We start from the raw sequence: 19,485 nt of genomic DNA on the forward strand, positions 1-19,485 counted from the left end.
ATTTGACTCCAATGGATGTACTTAATTCAGCGCATAATCAAACCTACAATGTGCATGCGGTGGCACCCTTATGTGAATGTGTTCAATAGCCTAAATTGCGAGGGTTGTATCAAAGCATATTTGTTCGTTATGTTATCATACTGGGATTTCATTTTAATGAATTAGGTATTTACAATTTCAAAGCAAAGCAAAAACCGTGCACTGATATAAAATGTACAATGCAATAATGCAAAAACAATAAATGAGTCAAAAGGGGGAGGTTGTGTTACAGCAACTCGCGATTGCTAAATTCTTGTCATTGTTTGATCAAATTATACACAAATATAAATTAGGGAGAAACAATAATGAAACAAAATTAAATAAATTACTTTTCAAACAAGTATATACCATTTCTTTTTAATAATCATGCATGCCAGCCTTGAGATAAGTATACATGTAATTTTTTAAAATATAAGTTTGCCTAAATAAATGCATTCAGAACTTACCTCATGCATCTTGAGATGTCTCACAGTTTTAGGTCTGCTTATTCGCGGGTCATGCACTTTTTAGTGTTTATACCTACTCAGTTTAGGGGTGGGCTTATACACGAATGGGCTTATACTTGAGTATACACAGTAAGTGATAATAATGTTGAAAATTAGGGATATATTAAGTTTGCACACTACATGCATTTAAAAATCTGTTGATTTAATGTAGTTATTTAAAGTCAAAAATATGTTTAACAAAATAATTTTCTTAAAATAACATGCCTTGTTAGCATTTATCTGTAAAGATGTTTGCTCACAGAATTACTCATATAATGTTAAACACAGAACTAAGCATTCACTTACAAACTAAAATTCATGCAGAATTGCCAGGAATAATATTTCTGAGCCATGCTCATTGGTCTCCATGATGGCTTTCCTCTCCAAGCACCTTCCAGAGAGCATTTTCATGTGAGGATGTCTTTCATGAACTTGATATATTCCAGTAATGCGTGAGCTGCATGGCTGCAGGAACAGTGTCTGTGATCTCTCTTAAACTCGGCAAAGCAAATTTCTGTTGTGATCTTCATCCTCTTCATTTGTAACAGCATGTAGAATTCCTGATTACGTAAGCATTATCTGGCCTCTGAACTGAAAATGTAGTGTGACTATGATGATGAATGGTATCAAAGTTATCTAGCTCCCCAATCTGAGCTAGTGGATTTTTCCTTGAACGAACCATTCTCTTTAACTGATGAAGGTAGTTTTCAAATGGGAATGCACTATATTTATCTAGACTGCCATAAACTTCCACATCGAAAGGAAGGTAAATCATGCTGTGTACGTTGTAAACAAAAAATTCTTGTCCATACAAATTACGCCCTTGTACAACAAAATATTTCAACAATTCATCTGCATATTCTCTGTGATGATTTAAATGTCTTGGGCACACAAGAATCAATATTGCCACACTGAATGTCAGAAAATGCTCAAACAAACCTGGTCATAGAATGTCTTTCAGAACAAGTTTTCCAGAATACAGAAGAAACTATTTGTATTCAGTTGCCTTCCATTGACCAAACTCATTCAGACTTTTGGGTTTTTGTGCAAAGCTAGCTGGGATGCTTCTCCGAACTTCAACTAATCTCCTGCTAACCTCTTGAACCTGGCCAACAGACGTTTTAACAGCCTTCTTTCCTCGCAGCCAGATTAACAAGTCTCCTCAAAAACCCCAGGCATGATGGTGCATGTAGTCAAATGAAAACTGCTTGATCATATCAGTTGGAAGATTGCAGAAAGGGGACATTCTCTGGTGGTGCTCTTCCTGAGCTTGGGTTCTGAATAACAGATCTGTTCTAAGAACTACATTGTTAACATCTTGATAGGTAAGTCTTCCCAACCACACTCCTTTCTGAGTACATCTGTCACAACCATAATAACCACAGTACTGTTTTATGTTCTTCAATATGGATCTTGCGGTGTATCACAAACAATACACCTTAACCTGACCTGTATGACCATGTCATCACACTGCAATCCATGCTGGTTCATATTTCTAATTGTATCATGTTGAAATTCTAAATTGGCTGGTTTTGTGTTATCAAATGTTAGTACGATGGGAAATTTATTTTATTGGTTCTAGATGAAGAGCACACAAAACTGGCCACAATGATTTTTTTGTGCATTGAAATAGGGGAAGGCCACGAATGTTAAGCAAAATATCTAAAATATTTACATTTACTCTAGCTTCTAATGGATATTTTCTAAAATTTTGGCAGAATTTCATCTTGTACTCTAAAGTAAATGTACTCCATACCAGATTTGGCTTCTGTCTCTACATTTCTGACAGTCTTACGTAATGTCCTGGCTAGTTGCTGGCAGGTTAACATGCCCATGATTCTATAACAGTTTGAGTAAATGATCTACCACATTATGCTTCACCTGAAACTGATTAGCCCCAGCTGCCAAATCATGTCAGTGAAATGCATGAGGCAGTTTCACTTTCCAATTCAGAATATGAAGAAGATGCTGCATTACCATTATGATCAATTAAGTCCCAAATATAACCATCAAGATCACCATCAGAATCACATCCTTCATCAACAATGTTAGTGGAACATGGAGTAGGTACTTCATTCGTCGTCCAAACCTTGCCATTATCATCTGAATAAAAACCCACGATGTGACTAGAATCATTAACATCTAGATTATTTTCAGTGTCACTTCCCATGTTCACAAGTGATTTTGTAGCAGTTCTCCAGTTTCTCCTGTACTGTAAACATTTCCTCTTAACCTCATTCATTCTGTAATAAGTAATAATATATCAAATAAAATGTAAATCATGCTTCAACTTCTAGTCTACTGTAATTACTTTCAAATGACAATAGTAATCATCTCCAAACTTCATCATAAGTCTTTAAGAAGCTTTGTTTGGTACATGTGAAGTCTTAGATTCTAAAAATGTATGATACTTGTCGTTTAATGCATATTATATTCATGCTCTGTAGCAAGGCAAATATTTAATTCTTATAAAAATATTCACATTATACTTAAAATGTATGATCCTTTTTTCAAAATAGTAAAGTCATTTATGCATTATTTTACTGCCAGTGTGACATGCACTATACTCTTACTTCAACGGAGTCAAAATAATTTTCATAAAAAGCACCTGATATGGGATCATAATTCCTGACAATCTGACACATGTCAATTAAGTAATAGTACTTTTTGATTTGGCAATGTATACATTATGTAGGATCAACTGACTTTTATGCTCAGTCTCAGAACTTTTTCTTTATTTTCAAACCTCATAATTATTGATCTTTTGTAAAACAAAATTAAAAAAAGGAAGATTTTAAGTTTACTTAAAATCTGTACTTAACCATACACTCTCCACAGTTATCATTTTGCAGCATCAACTTTATTCAGTAATAAGACCACATACACAGCAATCAATTTAGAATTTAGCAAAGAAATGAATATAGGGCTTGCAAAATGATATACAAATTTCTGCACATTTTTGGTTGAATATTCTACATGATTCTCTAGAACTATGTGTGAATCCCCAATCACACAACTGACCTAGACCCATCAACTTCCAATGTAAACAAGTTCTTCCATCTTATTAATTAGTAAATATACTGCATAGCTGATGACAGATGTTATTCATGTTATTCATGTGCTGTGTTTATTACTCACAAAAAGTACATGTGAATAAATATCACTGAATACATGCCAGTATTACATTATTTACAACCAACAATAATTTATTTTTGTGATTATCAAAATTTAATTACCTTTATGTGCATTTTATTTTTTCACATCTGTATACATAAGCATATGTATGCATATGTCTAAACATACAATCATTTAAATTCACTTGTGCTTGATTTCAATTTATATTACCTGGTATTTTTTAAAAAAAATATTTTGGTAAAAAACGATCAATCTTATGCTCTTGAGCTAAGTGTGCGTAATTTGAAATGTTAGTCTAACGGTAGTCCTACACTGTAAGATGTTTTGTTTAAGTGTTATGTCTTACTATAATGGTCTTGTATAGCCTGTTCCAATGTCAGATGGAATGAGTAGTCAAAGTTTCAGGAATATCTCATACACTTCGCTGAATATATCGACACTCTTCCACTAATTTATGTGTAATTAATATACTTACTGTGCTGTTTTTATCCTGGCGGATTGAAAATATGACATTAGCAAATGGACACATTTTCATGTTCTGTTGTCATACATTTTAATTTTTTACAAAGCGATGGTAGTCAAGGTATGCCAAAGTATGTTTACGTAGTTTCATGTGGGGATATGTTTCCTGAATGAAACAAAACATTGCTTACAGATCCAATAGGCATAATATATTTTTATTCGTTTCATTAAAGAATAATATTTCAACTTAACCTGATTTTGGTAGTCTGGCTTTCATCGCTTTCCTGCCAAATGAAATGTAGGCCAACAAAAAATGTAAAACAGGTCCATTTCTTTTGTGAGAATTTGAATTTATTAGAGAAGAGACATAAGGGTAAGCAAAGACTGGCAAAAACATTATAAATTTTACTTTTGTTACACTGTTAGTTGACATCAAAACACACTACACAGTATCGTTAATAAGGCAGTAAGACACCCCCCCAACAAAAATAATGGGTGATGTGTCTTACTTCGAAGGACTAGCCTAATGGAAGGCATTTTACCAAGGTAATCTATCCTATTTTCGATATTTTTCTTTCCAAAATATACCAGTGTAACAATATAATTTACTTAATACGAGTTGGATAAAAGTCATTGAAATATGTCAAACAGTTAGGTCATTTTATGAGTTGCACATGTTGGCTGATATTCCCATTCTCTTTGAAAATGCAATTGCAACCATGGCACTGCTTTGCGTCTAGCTCGTAGCAGTTTGCATGTGCATGACTGCATCAACAGACTTCAACTAATTAGTAATTGTTATTTTCTGCAAACAAAATGCAAATTTACATTAACTATTTAATGTTCATACCTTGGAGCACAGGAGTCTGACGTTATCGGCAATATAAATGAACACAAGGAGTGCAAGCGTGACCACAACCCTCCACTCGATTCATCTTTTCTCACGTGTCTTTTATAACTTCAGAATTGTAAGAAGACTAAAAATCTACACATATGCATAGGCGTCAACTTGTACGGTTTACCTGTAATTTGTACGTTTTTTTCCTTTTTCATCGGTTTACGGCTGTACAACCATTTTGCATGTTTTTTTTGTACAAAATTTGTAATTTAAAAATAAAAATTTTTGTTTTTTCGTTTTGTGTGTATCCATGACTCTGGGCATGTTTTCAGAGATTTCGCCATACTTTGTTCATAAAACGTCAGACTCCTGTGCTTGGATGTTCAAAATAACGGGAAACGGGAGATATGTCTCTGCCACAAATGCGATTCAGTAGGTACAAGATGAGTTAGACTTCGGTGCATAGATACGTAAACTACAGTCCTAGTTTCCTCTGACCCTTGCCACCCCACACTTGAACGACCTTTCATCGAGATATACCTGCATGAAATTGATAGGAATATGATTTATTTTCTCAAAAATCGTGAGTATAGCATTCGTCATGTCTTTAATCCGCTGACACCCTAGATGAAAGTACGTCGTTGCTGAAATTTGACCTGGATCTGGCTATTTGCATTCCGAGTCACATGACTATACAAATCTTGGAACCTACATGTCAGTTACATCAGAGGTCATATAATCATGTAATATAGACAATAAACAAATTTCCCAGGTTGTTGTGCATAGAATTTGGACGTATTATATAGAAGTCACTTAATGTTTGTAAATAAATATAATGCACACTTAATTCTCAGCATATTTATTTTGAGAACAACGAGCAGAAACCTGTCGGTATTGCAGCAGGGTGGAGAAAACCATTTTCAAGAAGTACCGAACACGTGTCAGCGATGTTTTTTGTTGGTGTCACGTGACTACTGCATTGACAGGTGCTCTTCGTAGTGAATCTGGTTTTCTTCAAATTTTTGCAACATTTACAGATTTTCGTCGTTTTTCACAGTAAATATTTTAAGAACTTTATGTTTTTTATTTTTCTATAAAAATTACATGACTTTTATTTATATGTTCAATTTGTTTTCCTACAGCAACACTAGAAATGGTCTGTTGTTGATATCACGTGACTGTATGACCTCTGATGTCAATCCAATGTCGGTTGCGAGCATTGTATAGTCACTTGACCTGGAATACAAATGGCCAGATCCAGGCCAAATTGTGTCAACGATATACTTTAATCTCGTGTTTCAGCGGATTAAAGGCATGACGAATGCTGTGATCGCAATTTCTGAGAAAATAAATCATATTCCTATTGATTTCATGCAGGTATATCTCGATGAAATGTCGTTCAAGTTTGCTGGGCTGGCTAGTAAGCGGCTACCCGTGTCGGCAAATTCTAACTTTTCGATAGGGAATGCGCTCTGACCCTACACCCCAACATAAATATACAAATATCAAAAATGGGATGGCAAGGGTCAGAAGAAACTCATACAAAAGTTGCAACATTACTTAAATTTTTGGTTTTGAAAATAAAAATGAACATGTCTCCCACCCCCCGCGAATGTAAAAGTTAATCACAACCTTGGTACAATGCTGTAAAAACATTATACATTATCTTTGTAAAAATACATTATTTCTTGTCCATACTATTAGGATCAGTGCATATACATACCATTTGTAATTTACTATATCTTTTAAATCAGAGGACTATTCAAGATTATGTTCATGTTTAACGTTTCAGCAACGTTGCCCCACGTAACCAAAACATAACCATATAGCAACGTTGTGAAAACGTTGTGCGTTAGCTGGGAAGTAAGCGGTCTGTTCACCATCCCTGCTGCTAGAGCATTTTTTTTCCGCTCTCTCCTTTTGTTGGTAATGCAAGAGTTAAATTTAGGGGACAGGAGCCAGTTTTTATGTACAAATTTAATACCGCAATCAGCGACCTAGTAAAAAAAAATCATAAAAAATCAAATACACAAGTGAGGTCAAAAAGGTCCATATTTTTAGATACCTATATTAAAACAAAGCATAAGAATAATATTCACTTGACCAGAGAAGTCAAATGGCAGCTCATAACAGAAGAAGTTTATGCACCCCAACCCCTATTTTATACATGCATTTTTCACATCCAAAGGCCATTTTTGACAGCATGTGGTGCTCACAGTGCAAACGAAAGCTCTTTCCCTAGATGAAAATTTTGAAAAAAACATTGTCTGCTAAATAGTTTGATGCAATTCAGAATAGTTGTCATCCATGCCGTTTTTGAGATACTCTACTTGCCTTGAACGCACATGTCTACTGCTATGGAAGGCTAGCTCTTCTTCCTAGCCGACTATTGGTATTTCACTATCAACATACTGCATAGCAACTGTGGAAAGTGTACATGCCTGACATCAATTTCAAGAACAACACAAGCCCGAAACACCTAGTTCACAAATATATTCACATCTATAAATAGTAAACAATAATAGCTGAGAAAGTCACACCATAGCCTTAAGTTAAGAAATTTGCCAGGGGCCAATTTATGAAACTGGACCCTGCCACCAAAAGAATTTGGCTGAAAATGGTTTATGTCAAAAGTTGTGTACATATTTAGACATTATCTAGTACAATGGTATAAAGAAAACTTTCTGTGCGCAAAAATGAAAAGGGTATTATGCTTTTAAAAAAGTTACCTCTTTGCGGCAAAAAGCACTGCATTATTTACATTGTTAATTATGACTGACTGCATTTCTTGAAAGATTTAGAATTGTTTGCAACCTAGAATGCTTCTGGTCTTTGTTTACCACCATAGCATCAGTACAAAATCAAAATTTCTTTACAATGTTTCATGAATGTCAAGAAGAGATCTGGAAGTTATAAATTTTAGGAGGGAATGACAGAAATGCTATATTAGTTGACAGTGACAAAAGTGAAAAGTTTCTATAAACTCTTTCTAGCAAACTTAAAGAAATCACACATTTAAGTAAATCATGTAATTTAGAAGTACTTTTAGAATGATATAAAAGAAGAAGTTCCTAACTTTTCATTATCATTCTGGAGATGCTAATGGCAGCATCAGTGCTGTGTCAGTGTGTGTTGGGGGGGGGGGGGGGTAATTGGAACACATGTCTGGATAGCCTGGAGAAGTCAAAGTTTAATCACTTGACATTAGACAATGCTTGAATATTGACATACTGATGTATGTGACCCTAAAACTTACAAAGTGACATATCAAATAAATTCATAGATACATAGCCAATGAAATTGACCATATATATATATATACAAATTACTCAATACAATTTAGCAAAGAAATTTCTTCTCAGACACCAATTTACTTACAAACGACTTTAATGTTTCCTGGAGTTTACAAAATCATAGTAAATAATAAGATAAGGTATAGAACAAATATTTACAGTGGAAAATTCAGTTCAAGGTAAAAAGCATTTCACCAGCTGGGCTTCTGATAAGCACGTAACATAAAAAACTCCTGCAGAAGCTAAATCTGTCCATCAAAGTCACTCTCTTGTGCACTTAGAACAGAATGAGTATCTGGATGAGATTGAAGCTATTGTTTCTTTCAGCATGACTAACCGATTAATCCTAATCTCTTACCATGCATACTGAGACCTGCAAAAAGAAAAGAAACAAGTGATATTGATGTACTTTTAACGTTCAGTGAAAACATAAGACTTTCAGAGGAGAAACTGCATGTGTATTGTCAAATGCATGAAACTGCCATTTAATTTTAAGCTTTTCCCCCCTTTGTTAACTGAACCTAGAAATTTCAAGATATATCATCATCATCTTTATTTCCTTCTATGGAAGATTACATGATATAAGAATAAATCATCTGAATACAATCAATAAATATTTTAAAAAAATAAAAAAAAATTAAAAAAAATTTCTATACTAGAATACAAATTCTTACACAATATCAATCAACAAGGTGTTCGTCAACTCATAAGTTGCAAGTTTCAGTACCTTATTTACAGAAGATAGCTGCACACTGCATGAAAAAGTATGCTGCATACAGGACGAATAGCTTGGAGTTTTCTTTGTCGATTACTCCTGATGGTAACCTTTTACCTAAAAGATATTGTAGTTGCAGCTCATCTTCTGCATTAAATAACATAATGTGCAGGCTCAGGGGAAATTTATCAGTAAGGAAATCCCAGAAAGAATTTCGAAAGTTCGACATATAAGGACAACTAACACAACAATGAAGTATCAAGTCTGTATAAACATTCCCACATTTAATACACATATCAAGCTGTGTTTGTGGAACAGCAGCCCATAGTTTAGCTACATATGTAAATACCTTAGTGTGTTGTCTGGTTTTAGCCGACTGCCACACTGAGGCAGGTCGTAAGTATTCGTGTATCGAAGAGAATCTATCAAATCTGCTTGATTAGACATACGAACACTCCAGAGGCTATTTTCAAGACCAACAATTTTTGACCTTACAATTTCTTTCCAATTACGTTTATCTGGAATTTCAGAATGATGTAAATAATCAGTTAGATACTCGAGCAAGTCAAACTTCTTTGAGGTATAATGTAAATTTGAAATTAACCCGCAGCTTGACATGCATCCGCTCAGAATGAAGTGAAATAACGCGTTATTTTCCCCCTTTGTTAACTGAACCTAGAAATTTCAAGATATATGCATAACACTGAAACATTTCCTATTATCACCCCAGTGTGAGATATGAATCTCTTATGTCAACTTCAGAGTGGGGTTACGAAGGTAGAAACCATGTTGGTGTGCTAAAACTTTCATTCTTCTCACCAAAATATAGCAAGCAATATGCCATATGCATCACTATTTCTAAGACCGCTCCACTGGTGACATTCAATATTCACAACAATATGTTTATGTATGATTCCTCTGAATTCTATCTGCTCCTGTGGAGTAAAATTACTTTTAAGAATACATGTTGACATGCTGTGCGATTGTTTATGTGTGTCTGTATTGAAAAGTGAAAATTATTCATAAAAAATAGGGGTGCAAACCTTGACAGCTACAGAAAGTGCAAGACAATACATTATAGTTACCATTTTATTCCCATATTTAGTAAGTTAAGTCCAAAATATGCTACTCTGTCATGATGCAAACAGTTCTCACATTGAGGTACAAAACAGTTACCTCCCTCTCCAAAGAGTATTACTTACAACACTAAGTGATATATGGAAAAAGGAAGGAAATAGAATGAAGCTAATGCATAAAAATTATTTAAATATACACAAAGAAACAGAAAAGTATAATAGATGTGGCTGACTGCACCATAAAAAATTATCAATTTTCCTTAAGGGGGCAGGAGCCAGTTTGTATGTACAAATTTAATACCGCAATCAGCGACCTAGTAAAAAAAATCATAAAAAATCAAATACACAAGTGAGGTCAAAAAGGTCCATATTTTTAGATACCTATATTAAAACAAAGCATAAGAATAATATTCACTTGACCAGAGAAGTCAAATGGCAGTTCATAGCAGAAGAAGTTTATGCACCCCAACCCCTATTTTATACATGCATTTTTCACATCCAAAGGCCATTTTTGACAGCATGTGGTGCTCACAGTGCAAACGCAAGCTCTTTCCCTGGATGAAAATTTTGAAAAACACTGTCTGCTAAATAGTCTGATGCAATTCAGAATAGTTGTCATCCAAGCCGTTTTTGAGATACTCTTCTTGCATTGAACCCACGTGTCTACTGCTACGAGAGGCTAGCTCTTCTTCCTAGCCGACTATTGGTATTTCACTATCAACATACTGCAGAGCAACTATGGAAAGTGTACATGCCTGACATCAATTTCAAGAACAACACAAGCCCGAAACACCTAGTTCACAAATATATTCATATCTATAAATAGTAAACAATAATAGCTGAGAAAGTCACACCATAGCCTTAAGTTAAGAAATTTGCCAGGGGCCAATTTATGAAACTGGACCCTGCCACCAAAAGAATTTGGCTGAAAATGGTTTATGTCAAAAGTTGTGTACATATCACATATTTAGACATTATCTAGTACAATGGTTTAAAGGAAAACTTTTTGTGCGCAAAAATGAAAAGGTTATTATGCTTTTAAAAAAGTTACCTCTTTGTGGCAAAAGGCACTGCATTATTTACATTGTGAACTATGGCTGACTGCATTTCTTTAAAGATTTCAAATTGCTTGCAACCTACAATGCTTTTGGTCTTTGTTTACTACCACAGCATCAGTACAAAATCAAAATTTCTTTACAATGTTTCATGAATGTCAAGAAGAGATCTGGAAGTTATAAATTTTAGGAGGGAATGACAGAAATGCTATATTAGTTGACAGTGACAAAAGTGAAAAGTTTCTATAAACTCTTTCTAGCAAACTTAAAGAAATCACACATTTAAGTAAATCATGTAATTTAGAAGTACTTTTAGAATGATATAAAAGAAGAAGTTCCTAACTTTTCATTATCATTCTGGAGATGCTAATAGCAGCATCAGTGCTGTGTCAGTGTGTGTTGGCGGGGGGTAATTGGAACACAAGTCTGGCTAGTCTGGAGAAGTCAAAGTTTAATCACTTGACGTTAGACAATGCTTGAATATAACATACTGATGTGTGTGACCCTAAAACTTACAAAGTGACATATCAAATAAGTTCACAGATACAGAGCCAATGAAATTGACCATATATATATATATATATATATATATATATATATATACACAAATTACTCAATACAATTTAAAAAAGAAATTTCTTCTCAGACACCAATTTACTTACAACTGACTTTAATGTTTTCTGGAGTTTACAAAATCATAGTAAATAATAAGATAAGGTATAGAACAAATATTTATAGTGGAAAATCCAGTTCAAGGTAAAAAGCATATCACCGGCTTGGCTTTTGATAAGAACGTACCATAAAACAACTCCTGCAGAAGCTAAGTCTGTCCGTCAAAGTCACTCTCTTGTGCACTTAGATCAGAATGACTATCTGGATGAGATTGAAGCTATTGTTTCTTTCAGCATGACTAACCAATTAATCCTAATTTCTTACTATGCAAACTGACACCTGCAAAAAGAAAAGAAACAAGTGATACTGATGTACTTTTAACATTCAGTGAAAACATAAGACTTTCAGAGGAGAAACTGTATGTGCATTGTCAAATGCATGAAGCTGCCACTTAATTTTAAGCTTTTCCCCCTTTGTTAACTGAACCTAGAAATTTCAAGATATATACATAACATTTAAACATTTTCTATTATCACCCAAGTGTGAGATATGAATCTCTTATGTCAACTTCAGAGTGGGGTCATGAAGGTAGAAACTATGTCGGTGTGCTCAAACTTTCATTCTTCTCACCAAAATATACCAAGTAATATGCCATATGCATCATTATTTCTAAGACTGTTCCACTGGTGACATTCAATATTCACAACAGTATGTGTATGTATGATTCCTCTGAATTCTATCTGCTCCTGTGGAGTTAAATTACTTTAAAGAATACATGTTGACATGCTATGCAATTGTTTAGGTGTGTCTGTATTGAAATGTGAATAGTATTCATAAAAATAGAGGTGCAAAACCTTGACAGCTACAGAAAGTGCAAGACACTACATTATGGTTACCATTTTGTTCCCATATTTAGTAAGTTATATCCAAAATATGCTACTTTGTCATGATGTAAACAGTTCTCACATGGAGGTACAAAACACAGTTACCTCCCTCTCCAAACAGCATCAAATAAAACACTATGTAATATATGGAAACAGGAAGGAGATATAATAAAGCTAATCCATAAAAATTATTTAAATGTACACAAAGAAACAGAAAAGTATAATAGATGTGGCTGACTGCACCATCAAAAAATGATCAATTTTCCTTAAGAATTTGGCTGAAAATGGTTTATGTCAAAAGTTGTGTACATATCACATATTTAGACATTATCTAGTACAATGGTATAAAGGAAAACTTTTTGTGCACAAAACTAAAAATGGTATTATGCTTTTAAAAAGTTACCTCTTTGTGGCAAAAAGCACTGCATTATTTACATTGTGAATTGATTGCATTTCTTGAAAGATTTCAAATTGTTTGCAACCTACAATGCTCTTGGTCTTTGTTTACCACCATAGCATCAGTACAAAATTAAAATTCCTTTACAATGTTTCATGAATGTCAAGAAGAGATCTGGAAGTTATAAATTTTAGGAGGGAGTAACAGAAATGCTATGTTAGGTGTCAGTGACAGAAGTGAAACGTTTCTCTAAACTCTTCTAGCAAACTTAAAGAAATCACACATTTAAGTAAATCATGTGCTTTAGAAGTACTCTTAGACTGATATAAAAGAAGTGGTTCCTAACTTTTCATTATCATTCTGGAGATGCTAATAGCAACATCAGTGTTGTGCCAGTGTATGTTGTGGGTGGTGGGGTAATCGCAACACAAGTCTAGCTAGTCTGGAAAAGTCAAAGTTTAATCAATTAACATTAGACAATGATGTAGCCGAGCAAGTAATAGAACATTTTACAAGCGCGGCCCGTGGAAACGGTTTAACAGATAAAAGACGTAAAATAAGAAACGAGTGGGGTGAAACAGTTAAAGATACCGGAACGTCTATCAAAGATGTCACTGAGTTAGGAAAACAATAAAAATTCCCAATAACCGTAGCGACGATAACAGGAGAAATATTATATGAATCAAACTATAAATCAAAAGGCGCTTCGATCAAAATTATTGATCATAACGCGCATGCATGGACTAGCGCAGTAACAATATTTCCACGAGATCGAACTGTTAAATTTTATGTTGATAACATGTTTGATTTTATTAACGAGATACGTAAAAACGATCCTGTGTCAGTGTGGTTATTTAAGAGCTCAGATGATGAAAAACATGATCCATTTGTGCGACCTAACGGCGAAATATATCGTAAAGAATCCCTTCATGAAGAAATGAAAAATATTGCTCAAAAATATTCAGAAAACATTGATAAGTTGCTCAGCAACTGTTTCACTGTTCCATCTGTTGCAGCTCAAGTTGCTAGAGAAAAAAAAATCGTGGAAACAAACCCGAAATGAATTTCTTTCGGATATACAATCAAGTTGTTTCGAGTATGGCCACGGCGGATTGTGGAACACCAAATATAATTACAACGATATGATATCTGTTGATATGGTTTTGTGTTATCCAGGAAGCTTTCTCGGATGCGGAGATTGTTCTAAATATTTTTCAAGGTTCGGTCATCTAACACATGAAATGACGCGAGTATCGATAAATGGACCATTGCCGGATTTTGATCTAACTGGATTTGCTTGTGTTGAATCATTCGAGTTTGCTATGGATCTTCATACGATATGTTATGTTTGGTTTGGTAGACATTTCTCAGAAAAACGCTGGGCACCAATAGTTTTATTATGATATATGCTCGATTGTGCGATATTGGTATCGTTGGTGGTTAGTGACGCAATTATATCATATAAGGAACAAACCTAGGTTTGGTTACCACCGAGGGAAAATATCAGTCTCGATGAGGTCATTAAGGAATTTAGAGAAAAATGTCCTGATGCTTCCCCCGATGATATCATCAAAGAAGCTCCTAGAATCCTCGAGATTAAACTCAATAATAGCGATAAAACAGCAAAGGATCTTGGAAGAAAAATAATAGGAAAGTTTACTCGAGGTAGAGCATATGATCATAAACAACGTCATGCACGATTAATACTGGATGATACCGAATACGATTTTATAGTTGCTGATACAGCAGTGAGAAATATATTTATAAACCGCGAGGATGTTTATTTATCAAATGAAACATGATTAGGTACGATTGTAAGTTATATGGATGGAGAATCGCCTCAGTAAACGCATTTAAGATCATCGATGTTGGCCTACGTGAGCATAAACTTGCTATCTATGATAAATAAATTTCCCGATACCGCAGTTAGGGTTGCAACGGATTCGTTCTACATCGATAAGAAATATGCAACGTTGTTGGTTGATTTTACGGACGATGATGCACTGTGGGGTTCATGGAGAATAAAGAAAGAAAATATACTTGATTATTCAGAATCAGCAGATGTTACGATCAAAGATGATTATTTTAAAAATCAGCGATCAAATATATCATCGACAACTTCGTTGTTACCATCGGTATATGATCCAATAGCTAGATATCAAACGATAGACATAAATGGACCGGGTAGTTCTGGTAAAACCACACGAGCGATCGAACTATTTCAAAAGTCAGATATGATCGTGCTGACACCTACACACAGACTCGCGCGAGAAATGAAACAACGAGGAGTACAATAGTGTACTTATCACAGCTTCTTCCAATGGACAGGTGATACATGGACATCTTTAAGGATGGGCGAGAAATACATTCCAAGGATCATCATTTGGGATGAAATATGCACTGTGTCGTTGGAAACATTAAAAACATTTCTAGATTGGTTGTTAACAAGAAATACTGCCGTAATAATGTGCGGCGATAATGATCAACCACCACCATTTGTTGGACCATCTCCACATGGATGGTTAAAGAACTTTGTCGATTATTACGAAGAAGTGGCTGATGATCATAGAGCACTTGATGCAACATTGAAACAGTTTAAAACATTAATCAGACTACAACCGAATAAAATTCAGTGTGAAGTAATGCGTGGAATAATTTCAAAAACACCCATGAACGACTTTCTACAAACATGGCGACCAAATGATCTGATAGTTGCAAGTAGAAAGATAGTTCGCAATACACTTCAACGGGAATTGTTTCAGTAGCATAAAGAAAAATATCCAACATTGCCAGTTCTGTTATGTTATTGACCAGCTGATACACGGCGGCAGAATATTGATGTTGATATACCATGACAGACCGAGTCAAGGAAACAAAATCTTGTGCTGAATGATATTGTCGCAGTTGATGTTGATGTTGTTGAAGATGCTCTATGTGTTGATAAATCCCCGTGGATGCTAGGATACGCAATGACGATTCATTCATCGCAGGGATTAATCATTACTGATACAGTTGTTTGGATCGTCGATGATCACATCGAATGGTCAAACTTAGTTTATCTCGCAGTGTCTCGAGTAAGAAGAATATCTCAATTGAGACGAATCGTCTTGGATGAGTCAGTGATCAATGATGATATTGACGAATGTCAAAGTGATATAATAAGAAAAAAAAATTATCTGGTTATAAACAATCTGATAAAAAAATAATCGAGAATTTGGTCTAGACACTGACATTGTCATTGCGCTGAAACAACAACAGAATAATCATTATGCAAGTTGTAATTGTATAATGTTATGGCGGTATCTGAAAAATGATCCAAGACAATTTACCGTAGACAGAAAAAATAACAGTCGCGGTCATACAAGAGAAAATACCATGTTGACCTGTCTTGAGTGTAATCGACGTAACGGAGCTAGTTAAGTAATAGCAGTGGTAATTGTGTATCCTCGGGAATTACTTGTAATTGTTCACATACAAATCCACGTTGAGGAGCAGTTGAATCTAATCGGTAGATTGTAGGTCTACCAGAGGATCTTGTTACGGTGGATATCTTGTGTGTGGTAACACCCCAATTAGGATCAGTTGCTCTTTTTTTACCACCTTCGAGTTCACCGGGCTTGTATAAATACCTGACAGTGATATTACCTAATACTGGCTGTGCTGAAAGATCACGTTGTTGTGTAGGTATATGCGCGCTTGTACTTGCATTAATGAGCTTCATGTTGGTTGTTCGAATTGTTTCATTATTTAACGCTGCTATCACACTTGGTAATCTTGCCACCCATTCATGAGATCTTGTATTCTGAATAAATTCCTTCGTGATTTGATAGCCATATAACCACTCAGCTAGCGTTCGATTAAATCATTCAACAATTGCCTGTTCACGATGAATCGCAGCATGTCCTCGTCGTATTCTGGTATTATGTTGTTTCATCAGCGATGATACTGGACCAAGAAATTCCTTGCCAGGATCAACCTGTAGTAGCTGTGGCCATCGCAGACCACCTCGTTGATAAATTCGTTTAAAAGCATCGGCTACTTCAGATGCTGTTTTCGTTGATAGCGGTTCTGGATCTTTATATCTACTTGCAACATCAACAACGGTTAGCGCGTATTTGTACGTTTTTCTACGTACAGTATCAAGTGGTAAAAACAGAATATCAGCTTGATGAACTTCATTAGGAACACTGACATCGAAATGTGCAAATCGAATTTGCTTAGGTGGCGGTAGGTAAATCTGCTATATTGCCTGTTTGGATAACCACGCTTTAGCAGTAGAATGTTTAACCGCTGCTGCATCAGCGAGTTTACTAATTGCTGCTTTACCTTTCCAGTATCCAATTGGTGAATAATAAATCGATTCCATTTTATATATTACCAGCCCCTAGCGCTAATTTACCTTTCATCGCGGATCTTACTAACCAATTAGCTAATTTTTCTTTGATATTTTTATTTTTAATAGAATTTAGCGCATTAATTAATTTCACATCTCAATACGCCTATGTTGTAGATGATTGCTTTTATACGCAACATCATGAGCATGACATGCTTTATCAATAGCATTTATTGGTTCCTCGCCTGGTTTTGGTTGATCCTGATTATCAAGCCTGATATCGAGTCGAGTACCAGGACCGCAATAATTATATCCTGGTAGATGTTTTTCTCCTGGGTATTCCCGGTAACTTTGTTAATTTTGCTGCAATATCACCTTCGCGTTGCTTTTTTTTTTTTTACTTGACTTTGACTTTGACTTTGGTTTAGAATTTGAATTTCTTTGTACCACACAGCGTACACTTACCCATAACCTCTGATTTGTTATTTTTTGTGGTAATAGTTGTCAATGTATCCATCAGTGTACGCGTCCTGCACTTCACACAATATAAATCCATAGATATTTTATACAGCATGGATATAATTGATTTTTCAGCAACAAGAAAACGAGAACCTGTCAAGCACCATCCTGTGTTACCAAATTCCATGAGAATGATAATAATAGGACCATCTGGAAGTGGAACGACACAGTAGTTACTTAATCTGATAATGAGATGGTTAAAGTGGGATAAATTGTATTTGGTAGCCCCGTCAGTTGATGATCAACGATGTTATGATGTGCTCAAGGATTTTAATGAAAACGAACGATTACTGGATGACGATGTTATCAAGTTTATAACCGATATTGATGAAGCACCATCAGTTGATTCCATAGACGGATTTATTAATAATTTGGTTGTATACGATGATGTGATGCTGGATAAACAATGAAATCCAGCTAGAATATTTTCTCGAGGTAGACATAAAAACACTGATGTCATTTATGTTACTCCACGATACACACAAATACCAAAAGTGATCAGAGATAACTCTAATATTTTAGTTGTGTTTAATGGAGTTGATACACACACGATGAGAAATATTCATCAAAGTTGGTGCAACGGTGACATGGATATAATTAAATTCAGAAACTTCTTTTCATGAGCGCAACCTACTCCGCATGAATTTATAACAATAAATTTGCACGATCCTAGAACAAGATATCGTATTGGACTTGATAAAATATTTGGATGAATAGCAGCAGAGAGGGCGAGTGGGACCACAGGTGCTCGACGAGAGCTTGATGTTAAGAAAAAATAATAATCTAAAAAAAAAAAAATCATACAGAGTGACAAAAATACCTTAGATTACCCCCATGACCCGTTCTGACATAGGACCCTCTCTATCATAATATATAAGATAGAAGGTACGGAACTTCCAAATACTTTGCTCCACCCATGACCCTCGATTTCCTTCTGCTATTTCCGTCTTTAAATGCATGCGACCATACTATATGGCTTGTTTTACTTCTGAGATATGGCATCATTATCTGTACTTTCCCTCTTGAGGTATTCCCTAAGTTAAAATTTAATTGGGCCACACTTCTTAATATTATTAACAATAAAACTTGAAATTTTATGTAAAGTTGCTTTGCTAAAATCACCATCAAGATATAATATACATTGTGGTTTAAATTTACTCTTTAAGTTTATTTCATCAATTATTTTTTTCCTATCAACTTCTGTTTCCTTACAATTTAACAATACGTGTTTTTTATTGTACATGCCTATTTTACACAGCGGACATTTAGGCGGTACTCCGACCATGTGCCGTCTCGCTGCAACCTCTCCCGTCAACCACGCATCATGCATGTATTTGAAGGCGAGGCTTTGTATTTTTAAAGATCCTAATTGTGACCAGTGCCCCCATGCCTTTTTCCAGTTCACATATAAATTTTCACGTTCGACTTTACTTTGTATGTTTTTGGTTATGTCATTCCGAATCCATTTATATGAGAGTTTTTCGTCCTGGTCCCAAAATTCTTTTGTGTCCCTATATTTCATTAATAGATCTCTTATACTCTTATATTTTCTAAGTGTTTCTAAAGTTTCATTAATTTGTTATTTTTATATATTCCCTCCCTGTTCCGCAAAACGAAACCAAACCAATATATATATATCCCC

General features: G+C 34.9%; 1 protein-coding gene and 1 long non-coding RNA gene across 2 annotated transcripts in view; one reads left to right on the forward strand and one right to left on the reverse strand.

Annotated features, from left to right (window-relative positions):
- LOC149773104 (uncharacterized) overlaps positions 1–19,485 on the forward strand; it is a 138,013-nt gene that overhangs the window by 22,501 nt on the left and 96,027 nt on the right. The gene's annotated exons all lie outside the window — the stretch shown is intronic.
- Positions 1–19,485, reverse strand: part of LOC149773105 (uncharacterized) — a 32,376-nt gene that overhangs the window by 7,523 nt on the left and 5,368 nt on the right. Inside the window, exons 2-4 of the long non-coding RNA XR_016417468.1 lie at positions 11,897–12,049; positions 8,412–8,625; positions 831–2,767 (exon numbers count right to left, since the gene is read on the reverse strand). This is a non-coding gene — a long non-coding RNA (uncharacterized LOC149773105). The remainder of the gene's footprint in view (positions 1–830; positions 2,768–8,411; positions 8,626–11,896; positions 12,050–19,485) is intronic.

The sequence above is a fragment of the Sinohyriopsis cumingii genome, unplaced genomic scaffold, assembly GCF_028554795.1.
Source record: "Sinohyriopsis cumingii isolate HCF-2022 unplaced genomic scaffold, ASM2855479v2 utg000898l, whole genome shotgun sequence".
In the NCBI taxonomy this organism is placed as follows: Eukaryota; Metazoa; Mollusca; class Bivalvia; order Unionida; family Unionidae; genus Sinohyriopsis; species Sinohyriopsis cumingii.